Genomic DNA, 11941 nt, shown 5'->3' on the forward strand with positions numbered 1-11941 from the left:
ACCAGCCTCGGATATGGCACGCCAGCTGTCTAAACTCTTGGGTATAATCGGCCACTGACCTCCTCCCTTGATTTATAGTTTTCATCCTGATCCTGGCCTTTCGCTCTGCCAGTGGGTCTTCAAATCTTGCCCGCAGCGCAGTCATGAATACGTTATAATTCAGCAGTTGGGGGGAGTTATCATTATACAGAGTCACCATCCACTCTGCAGCTATTCCCTCCAGAGCCCTGGTAACACATCTCACTTTGGCTGCTTCTGAGGTAAATTCCTCCCCGTATTCTTCCATATAGCTCCAAACTTGTGCTAGGAAGAAACCCAAGTCTTTGGCATTTCCCCCATATTTCACTTCTAAAGGAGGCAGCTTGAGAGCTCTACGCCTTCTAGAAATCACACCTCCCGTTGGGGGCCCCGGGGCTGCAGCTGGCTGCTGTGCTGGCTCAGGTTGATTTATGGGGGTGGGGGCTGCTTGGCTGCCTCTGGCTGAGGCTGCCCCCCTCCCCTTCATACCTTTGTGCAGCGTGTGGTTGTCCAAATGCCTCATTGAGGAGTTGCCTGGCTTGGTCCAGTAAAAGATCTCTCTTTTCCCTCTCTTGCCATGGCTCCTCTCTTCTACGCCATCGGGTGGTGGTGATTCCAGGGGGGGCTCTTCTGGATCCTTCCAGCCAACCCCCAAGGACCACCTGGGCTTCACAGCTGGGATCTCTTCCAGATTGAGTTCCGCTAACAACTCAGCTCCTGGTACCTCCGGTATCAGTAAAGAAGGTTGCCCTCCGATGGCGCCCAGGTCTTCCTGATCACTCACTGGAGATGACATGATGTTCCGACCCCCTCGGAAGAAACTGGATATTTTCTCCGGGTGGGCTGGTGAATCAGATTCAGAATAATGTCAGGTGGTGCTCCATTCAAAATTCAAGAAAGAAATACTTAGACTCCTTAATTAGAGAACAGATATCTTTTACTGAAAATGAAGTGGTAGCATCAGTAGAATTCTGAATCTGAGAAATTAGGCATGCAGATCACATATACAAAGTGATGGAAATGTTCCCACCCCCAATAGTTCAAATGATTCTTCCAATTAAAAGTTGTGAATATGATCATGTGGACATCTTCAGGTGGTGATGAGGCCTCTGTCCGTTGACCTTGGCATATTTTGATAAAGATTTGCAGCTGCGCAGAGAACAGAAAGCTAAGCGAGAAATAGAAACCTAAACAGGAATTTATACTCCCCCCCCCACCTCATTTACACAACACTAGAATGTAACACCTCCAGCTCTCTTCCCAGACTTACCCCCTCCTCCCCCCGTTACTTATGGCAGCCAAAAGATGCAAAGCAATAGTAGAAGATCTTGAAGGCTGACAGCTTCACTGTTTAACAGAGGCTTTGCAACTATGAGGCTTCATTCACCTATTGGAGTGGGGATTTGGACAGACAGGACTGCCGTGCTAGCTGAGGGGGTGGGGGAGACTACTGAACTGCCATGGGGGCTGTGTGGGAGGCTGGACAGAGGGTAGGAGGATTAGGTGTGGATGATTAGGCAGAGGGAGCAGGGGCAGCGGATAATTAGCTGAATGGGCAGATGTTAGGCTTGTTGAGAGGGGTTGGGAAACTGCTATAAGGAGCACTGAAAGGCAGTTGCTCTCAGCGCTAGCTTTATTTGGGATCCCCGTTGTTGCCAATTAGGATTGGAATTGCTGCAATGAACCTTTGAAATTCACCTGCAAGCTTGTGAGTAAAGTGCTTTTTCTGCGAGATGCTCCAGTACCCAGTTGAGGCAAAGAACATGCTACTGTCATCAGATACCTGGTTCATATTACCATATGTGGTGGACATACTCGGATGCAAAAAGATATTGGACTATAATCCACATAGGGTTGGAAAAAATGATAAAACAACACATAGACTTGAAACCAGAGATATTTTTATTGGGAATTTTATCTTAAATATATTGTAAAGACTTGAAATATCTGATTGTAAATGTTTTAACAGTGGCTAGAATTGTATTTGCTAAGAATTGGAAAAATGAAAAAATACCTATGCAGGAGGAAATTATTAAGAAAATCATGGACTGTGCCGAAATGAGTAAATTGACATTTGAAATTAGAGAACAAGAAGATAAACAATTTTATATGATATGGGATTTATTTTATCAATGGTTAGATAAAAAGACATGGTAAAGAAATAGATTAGTAAGCCTTACAATAAAAGTTAATAGACCGATATAGAATACAATATAAAATATATAACTATTGGATGAATGTATAAGATTAAACCATAATGAAATTTAGAATATCTCATATAAAATGATGGAAAAATAGTTTAGTCAAATGAATGTTTAATAATTGATATTACATAAGCACAAGCTAGATTGATAAGGTGATAATTTATATAATTTGTGAGTAATGGTAAAAAAAAGGATAGCACAAAAGATTGTAACCAACTGATATACTGTATGTATATAATTGAAAGAGGGTTTTATGTGTTTATGTTTTGTTTGTATATTTGTTGTTGTATATTTTTTTAAAAAAAGAGTTAGGGATGAGGCAAAGAGTGGAAAAAGGAAATTAGTCAAAATACTAACACAAATATTTTTTTATCTAATATGTACTCTGCTTATAAAACTAGGCTTTATAATCAATTTTCAAAGAATTGTTGCAGAGACAAAGACTTACCAAAAAAGTCCCTCATGGGGTCAAGTATCGAGTCTGGGTTGTATTGGGCAATAGGAGTTGTGTTGAATTTGTGAATTTTTGTTGAGATCATGGATAATTTTAAGGAAGGTGGGTGATTGAGCACAAGACAGGAGCAGATGGGTAGAAGAGGGGAAATGTCTAGAAGATACCTGTAAAGTGGCACATCCATATCTTCATTATAGAATAGAGGGAAAAGCAGAGAAAGGGTTGCTTATAAGTGCAGACGGTACAGAACATGGTGCTGGAAAGGATAACACCTGATTCACACAGAGTGGAATGGAGGAACATCCTGCCCTGAGAGGTCCAGGGATTTTGGCATTGGTATCAGAAGGAAGACAAGAAGGAAAAGCATGGAGAGGTTTGTAAGAACGTGGAAAGACAGGAGGATGGACTGGGTAATCATCAGAGAATCAGATAGATAGATAGATGATATGAAAAAATGATTATTTTAATTATCATGGTATCCCATGGTATTTAGCTAGGGAATGCTTTATGTTGTGTTGAGGGCTTTTATCTAATATTTTTTGTTCCATTTATAATACTTCTGCCCAAGCAATTACATCAACTGAAAAACATCAACGTTTGGCAATTTAATTACTTCTGTAAATAAACTGATGGAGAGAAAAAGGAAACTGTGTGACTCTGTGGCATAATGTGTGATTAAAACAAAGGAATGCCTTCCACAATCAAATTCAAACAAAAAGATATACAGAATACAGAATAATGTTGGCACAGTGGTTAGAATGCAGTATTTCAGGTTAACTTTGCCACTCTAACTCTATCCTTCTATAAGGTTGTGATGGCAAAACTATGGCACCTGTGCCAGATGTGGCACATACAGCTCTGCTGTGCATGTGTGTGTACCTCCATCCGGCCAGCTGGTCTTCAGGTCTCATCCATGCGAGAGGTGGGATGCATGGTTGGGGGCAGGGCACATGCATGGGGGATGCATGTATGGGATTCACATGCATGCATGGGGGACATGCGTGCATTGCATTTTGGTGATGCACATGCATGCATGCTTTGGGCACCCAGTGCTGAAAAGGTTAGCCATCACTGTTCTAATAAATAAATAAAATAAAATGAGGAACCAGATTGTTGGGGGCAATATGCTGATGTTGTAAACCACTCAGAGACTGCTGTAAAGCATGCAGAGCGGTATATAAGCCTAAGAGCTATTGCTATAATAACGTTGGAAGGGACTTTAGAAGTTTCCTAATCCAATCCCTTGCTCAAGGAGGAGACCCTATACCAGGGATGGGATTTTATCAGTTCTGTCCACCTCTGTAGAACTGGTAGCTCTGAAGAGAAGCAGACAGAGAGCATACATAGAAGCGGTTCTATGTCTGCTGCTGTTTTGGCCCACCCCAGTGGTGGTATTCAATTTTTTTTAACTGCTGGTTCTGTGGGTGTGGCTTATTTTGTGGGCATGGCTTGGTGGTCATGTGACTGTCTGTGCATGGCTTGCCGGTCATGTGACTGGTTAGGCATGGCTTGGCGGTCATGTGACTGGCTCAGAGATGGTATTCAGCAGGTTCTGTCCAGTTCTGGAGAACTGGTAGCGGAAATTTTGAGAAGTTTGGAGAATCGGTAGAGGAAAATTTGAGAATACTACCTCTGACTGGCCATACCCCCATCTATTCTCTGCCTCCTGAGTCCCAGCTGATCAGCTGGGCCTTCTTTTGTTGCCCTGCACAGGAGAACAAAGCTGGAAAGCAGGTTAGTGGAGTGGGAAGGGAATGGGGATTTTGCAGTAACCTTACCCTGGGGTGGGAATGAATTTTGCAGTATATCCTTCCCCTGGAGTGGGTTGGGAATGGAGGTTTTACAGTATCCTTCCCTTGCCATGCCTAACAAACCATGTCCACCAAGACATGCCACGCCTACCAAGCCAGGCCCACAGAACCAGTAGTAAAAAAATTTAAATCCCACCAGTGCAAGCAGGGAAGGACAGGATAGGGAATAAGATTGTCTTATATTAAGATAAGATGGCTGAAGAGAAGAGACAAGATTTCCTAAAGAGAAGGGAAAAGAGTATTTTGTCTTGGGTGGGATGAATATGGAAATGTAAGTCTGTGTGAACATGCCCTCTTTCTCTCTATGCGTTGTTCTCTAAATTAAGGGATGGAAAACTCACACGTTGAAACTCAACAAGTTCTCAACCTGACACTTTATTTTATGCAGATGCACAAACAAATCTAAATAGACAAATACCCACAAAGAGAAAATACTGGTGTCCGAACTTTGACAATGAAAAAAACACCATCCTCCTTGTGATTGTGTTTTATCATAGCCCTATAGAGGCACAGGACACTTCTTCACAGGACACTTCTTCCCTGTTGGGAGGGAAGGGGGGAGACTGTCAATTAAGGGTTGTAGGGCATTGTCTTTTGACCTTCTCAATTTGTACTAAGACTTCCCCCAGCCCCATTATGATCACATTTCCTCCCATGAAATGATTCCAGTGTATTTGTCCACTTCCCTCGGTATAAGAGGAATTTATAATGCCTTGATAAGATCACACTTGGAATACTGCATCCAGTTTTGGCCTCCACATTGTAAAAAAAATATGTCAAGACTCTGGAAAGAGTACAGAGAAGACCAATAAAGATGATTAGGGGACTGGAGGCTAAAACATATAAAGAACAGTTGCTGGAATTGGGTCTGTTTAGTTTAATTCAAAGAAGTAATAGAGGAGACATGATAGCAGTGTTCCAATATCTCAGGGGCTGTCACAGAGAAGAGGGAGTCAAGCTATTCTCCAAAGCATCTGAGGGCAGGACAAGAAGCAATGGGTGAAAATTAATCAAGGAGAGAAGCAACTTAGAACTAAGGAGAAATTTCCTGACAGTGAACAACTTTCCTCCAGAAGTTGTGAATGCTCCAACACTGGAATTTTAAAAAAGAGATTGGACAATCATTTATCTGAATTAATATAGGGTTTCCTACCTAAGCAGGGGATTGGACTAGAAGATCTCCAAGGTCCCTTCCAACTTTGCTATTCCATTTTTCTGTTATAAGATGACCCTTGGGTTACTTGGATAGTTCATTGGTTTCCATTGTCCCAGTCAAAACTGATGTTTCTCCCAGACACTCTTAATTCCCATCAATATACTTTTATCCTATGGTTGCTTCCTGCATACAGGATCTGGAGATACTCATTGATGGCTTTTTTTTTTTTTTTTTCTCTGCAGTATTATTTGGTCCTTGGATTCACATGGTAGGCTGCTCTTAATTCAGGAGGGTTACCTCTTTATGAACATTTACATTTTCATATGCTCTCTCTCTCTTTCTAAAAGAAGTTTGCTTTGTATTGCCCTACCTGCCAAGCAGCAGCTAAGGATACTTCCTTCAAAGAAACAGCAAGATAAAATTTGACATTGAACAGAGCCAAAGGGCCAAGTTTCTGCTCAACATGGAAGGGACACAACCACTCCTTCAAACTCAATTTCCCTTATTTGAGTCATTTCTCCAGTCATTTCTCAGTTGAGCTCTCTACATAAAAACTGAGAACTGGACTAAAAAAGGGGACACACACATTTAAGAAACCTCCCAACCAAAATAAACTTTTAGATTGTTGCCTTAAGCACACTCCTAAATGGTACCCTTTCTTTGGCAGCAGAAAATGACATGACAACTCACCACAACACATAGGATGCCCTATTGTAATCCCTGGTCACAGATCAAAAATTGTGAATCTCATTTCTGACACCAGTTTGTGTGGAATCAAAACACTGAAACCAAAGCAAACAGTCAAGGCTCACTGCAGCATTTATTACACAGGACATACTGAGAGTTGATCTTGTCCAAAAAAATAGAGAGAAATAAACAAAGGGATACACTCACATCCCACTTACACTGGCATGGGATTTTAATGAGGTTTTTAAAAATATTGTAAATGTTACAGTTGCAAGCTGCCCAGTGGAATCTATAGTTGAACGTGGCAGCCTTATACATTTGTTTAATAAGAATATATAAATAATTATGCTTTGCAGAAAAGAGACTAAAATGATGCAAAACAGAAGGAGAAAATGCAGTTTACATACCTAAATAATAACATAAGAAATTTCAGATTACTTCTTGCCCTTCTGTTATCTTCAAAGAAAAATAGTCTTTGTTATAAGAAGTATTTTCATCTTCTGATTCAGGAATTGCTATGGGAATATTCTGATAAAACTTTCCACAGGTCACTAGGAACTGCAAGGCCACATTCCTTATGTTTCCATTGGCTTACTGGAAAGACTCATTCATCTGGAAACAGATTTTACCCACATTATTGTGACTAAAAATAAGACTTCATATTTTGTTTTAGGAATGTTTAGAAATATGGAAGAATAGGAATAGGATTAGTTTTAGGAATAGGTGGAATATATGTGTCAGGGTTCTGGTGATAGCCCTAATTAAATCATGAGCCTCAAGCCAAGCTTCAAAAAAATCCTCAAAAGATTTATTAGGAGCAACATGCTGGCATTAACCTAAATGAAGCCAAGTCTGGCATACATAATTCACAGTCACCTGTGACCGTGTTTTGCCCCTCCCCCCTGGGTGTATCATAAATCAGATTCTCCAATAAAGCACTGCCCAGGTATCATCAATCACATTCTCTAATAAAGGATTTTCACAACCAGAAGATCCGGTAGCCTAGCTACAATCTTTTTAAGATAATGGTGGAATGTACTTCTGGTTTTACTGCTGTACTGCTCCTTCAGATTTCACCCCCCCCTTTTTTATGGCAACTTGAAAACAGACATAGGAACGTTTTATGAGTTGACAATATGTTCAATATGTGCATTTCCTTCTCCCTTTCCCCTGTTGTCAATTGTAAAACAATTTTAGTGATACTATTTATTCTTCAAATGTTTTAATGTTTCATCTTGTTTTTATTGATTGTAAGCTGCCTTTAGGGAAGCCAGGAAGCCTATAACTTAAATAAATAAATATTAAATGGTCAAAAACTGTTAATTGAGACTACTAAATGCCATTTTTGAAGAATAACAGATTGGTAAAAGTCATTTTTTCTATATTATTTTAACATCAAATGTTCTTTGGTATTCAGATCTGACCTGAAAATAACAATGTCACATTTAGGGATGAAAATGCAGGCTAGCAATCCAGCACTGGATGTTAAAATGGAGAAGACCTGCACAGTTACCATGTACCTCCCTTTGGTGCTTTTTTCTGCCTACTGCTCATTAGATGGAAGAAGTTCAGGGTCCCAAGAGGACAAGTTTCTTCTCACTGTAATTGTCACCTTACATGCCTTGAGACCTCTTCTTCTACTTCTCCAGTGTCTGCTTTTGATGTAAACATGAGACTGAAGCAACATGGAAGCGACCTTGCATTATAAAAGGATAAATACTACAGGTTATGCCCTTTGTGCCTCAGATTACAGGACAGGCAGGAGCTGTGCTCTTGAATGTACCTTTTTTTCCTCTTTTATCTCTTCCAGATGAATCTTGTCTGTTTGAATCAGGAAAGCCAGAGGATATTCTATCCTGTGAGAGTGCTTTGAATTCTGCTAATTCTTCTTTAAAAATAGGAAGGAGATTGATTCAGCCCCAGGATTTATGGATCTCCTGCTTCTGCTTTTGCGTCTACTGATGTCCCAGCCGGTCTCCGGGAAGCTGAGAATGAAATGCCCACTGTGTTTGGACAACCAGGATGGAGAAAAGCCATGGAGCTATTATAAGCCAGGCAATCTTCTCATTGGTGTAGTCATCTCTCCATCAACAATAGTACATGCAGAAAACTTCCGGTTTGTCGGCTTCGCGAGCGGCAGGGATTTGCGACTCTGAGCGATCCTTGCCGCGCTAGCCGCTTTGGTGCTCCGATCCGGACGGGTCCGGAGCTAGGCTACCCTGCAGGGGTAGCTGAAGATAGGGGATCCAGAGAGGGGTTTGGGGTGTTGCAGACCCCTCCCGGCCGGCAGAACCCCTTTTCCCAGAAGGTGCAGCGGCGGTCCGCAATGGCCGCCACAAAGAAGCCGGCAGCTGGGCAAGTATGCGCAGGAGGAAGAGGAGAAAGCTTTTGAGAGTGAAAGTTTTCTTGGTTGATCCAGGACTCTAAGATACATTTAATATAATTCCTGGAAATGATGGCTTTTTGGATGATTCTTTCCACAAGAGAAAATAAGCTGCAATTTTGAGGTGCTGAAAGGAAAGTTTATTCTCCCTCCCGACGGAATTAATAAGTGGATATTGAGAAACCTGTTTTTTTTTCAGGTAAAACTAGCTTTATGGGATAAGTCGGAAGGGAGAGGACAAAAAATATATTCATCTGGTTTGATTTTGTTGGAGGAGATGCCTTAAGGATTTGAAGATAGAAATATAATTCTAATAAGGCTTCAAAATACAGATTTGGATTTTCTTTTTTCTTTTGTCTGATACTACCCCTGGAAGAGAAAGGGAGAATTTTGTCTTGGCTTGGATTGATTGAGGATTGTGGATTTTGGGATTGTTTTACTTTTTTTTTGAAATATCTTGGTTGGTGTAAGAAGAAAGAGGGAAAAAAGAAAAGAAAAGAAAAGATCTATAATGGCTTTTTCTTTTGAGGAACTGAGGGAAGAATATGAGCAAACAAAAACAGCCGGCAAAGATGGTATGGAAAAAGCCTTCCTATTTTTAGAAATGGCGCTGGTTAACTATCAACAAACAATACAACAGATGGAGGCAGAAGAACAACAAGAAGAAGAAGACGAAGACGCCATCTTTAATGATTTCCAAAATTTAATTAAGAAAGAAGGAAGGAAGAAAGCGAGGAAAATGAAGAACTTAAGATCTAAAAAAAAAACATTCAAGAAAGAGAAAAATAAGATGCAAAATAAATATAATGATAGTAAACAAAAGAAAAAGGGAACACAACAGAGAAGGGATGCCAGCAAGGCAGAGGCTAGAAGAAGGGGGGTAGGAAGATTTGGTGGGGAAGAAAGAAAGGGGAAAGGCGGAGAAAAGCCACAAAGTTTTGAAATTAGATGGGAAAAGAGGATTTTTTTAGGGACAAAGGGTAAAGTACAATTTTCTTAAAAAAGATTTTGCAAGGTACATAAGATGGTATTGTAACATCTGTATTAGAAATAGAAAATTAGAATGGCTTAAGAGTTAATAAGAAATTAAAATGTTGAAATGTTTAATAATGATTGATTTTAAAATTTAATAAAATATTAAAGGGAAAGGCAATGGGAATGTTATAAGATTTAATATTTAGATTTATTATTTAACTATGTATTTAATCATTTTGGATTTATTACTCTGTTTTTATTGTTATTAAAAAAAAATAGTAGATAGAATGTACCAAGCAGAATCAGATTGGGTATTAGGTGTTATTTTAAATGTTAATCTAATTAATTTAGGGGGAGGATAGAAAGGCATCATACTCTGATTAGTGATTTCAGGAGAAATTCTTTTTTTTTCATTACAAGGAATGAGATAGAGGGATAATAAAGAATGGGCAAAAGATACAATTATAATGATTTAAATTAAGATGGATTAAAAAAGATAGAATTATGAAGAGTGAAATGTGTGGAGAAGTTTATATAGAAGATATAGAATGGTAAATAAAATAGGTAATGATATGTAAGATGAGCATGAATATAATTGAAGCCCATATAAAGAGAGATACCTGGGGCCAAGTTACTTTCCTAAAAGATTTTTTATATGTTTGTTTGTTGTGTGTTTATGTTTTTGAGAGTATTAATAAAACCTTGTAGAAATACAGAATGAGAATGATGGTAACCAAGTCAGAAAGAAATAGATGAAATAATAATAGTGAAATTGAATAAGAGTAATGAGAAGTAAAGAGAAATTGGATAAGAGGTATTTTTATGCTCATATGGAAATGGCTTAAAATAGAATTGTATTGTATAAAAAAAGGTTTTATCTGACTTGTAAAATTTATAATGGAAAAAGGTTCAAATATGTAATGGTTGATGATGATTTGTTTGTCTTTGAAATTAATAAAATTTGCTTAAAAAAACAAAACAATAGTACATGCAACATTAACTTTCAACAAGGCTCCTTCTAAGCAGATTCAGTTGTAAGTCATTCATTGTGATGGAGTTTCATTCCCTCTATTTGCAGCTCTAACACTCTTTTTTCTCCTTCATCTTATTTTACTCATTTTTATATTGGAGGACCTGACTAATTTCTTGAACCCTTTTGATTTCCATAGTCCCCATCTCTTTTGTCTTATTTTCTGGGAGAGGTTCAAATCAAAACATGAGGCAAATAAAACCTGAAAAAAGCCCACATTATTTATGTTTCCCTGTTCAATCCTCAATTCATGACTTGAGTAGTGAGTTTTATTGAAAGTAGTGATTGTTGTAGATTCCCCTGCCGAGGTCCTTTTCATATTTTCATAACCTCTCATTGATATTCAGTGCTTTATTTTTATAAGAATACAGGATGCCTATTTTCAGAACAGCTTTTCTGGGTCACTTATCAAAAAGCCTGTATCTTTTAGGATTGTTCTACTTTAATGACTGAATTATTCTTCAAACTGTTTACTGCACTGATGAAAATTAGTACTTCTACAAATAATGGTGTATTTCTGATTTTAACCCTTTTGGAAAACTATATCCATTCTATCTTCTCCACACTCACAACATTAAGGGATGATGAGTGATTATCATTTGGCTCTGGTTTTGGATCAATAATAGCTTAAGATTTAGTTAGCTTGTGGAGAAAAAAATGGATTAAATAGAGAAAATGTATTTTATTGCTGCTGCTACTGCTGTTAATACTAATATGAGCATGGTTTTAAACTAATTTATCTTATCTAAAGAAATACATACTACGTGTGATTTTCAATATTGAAGTTATTAATAAAAATTATCAGCCCATGCACAACCTCACACTTGGCTGCAACATCCATGACAACTATGAAAACACCCTCGGCACTTCAGATGCCTAGCTGGACATGCTGTCTACCGGAGAAGCCAATGTTCCCAACTACAGCTGTGGAAGGAAGGACAACCTTTTGGCACTTGTTGATAGAGCTGACAGAGACATCTCCATCCAGATGTCAACTTTAGCAGGTGCCTACAAATTTCCACAGGTTTGTTTTTGTGTTCCCCTATCTAGCAAAGTGAATGGGGTGTAGTGTTTGATGATAGATTAAACCATATCTTCATTATAGAATTCAAAAGCTGCTTTTCACTATATCCATTGTAGGTTTCATGGCTGGGGATTGATATAACAATATCCCAACACGTGGGACCCTCTATTTGCATGTTCTTCCATGCCTATTTGAGTTT

This window comes from Notechis scutatus, unplaced genomic scaffold (genome assembly GCF_049901735.1).
Source record: "Notechis scutatus isolate UNSWTSFEM ecotype Mainland unplaced genomic scaffold, rNotScu1.2 NSCUCTG25, whole genome shotgun sequence".
Classification (NCBI taxonomy): domain Eukaryota; kingdom Metazoa; phylum Chordata; class Lepidosauria; order Squamata; family Elapidae; genus Notechis; species Notechis scutatus.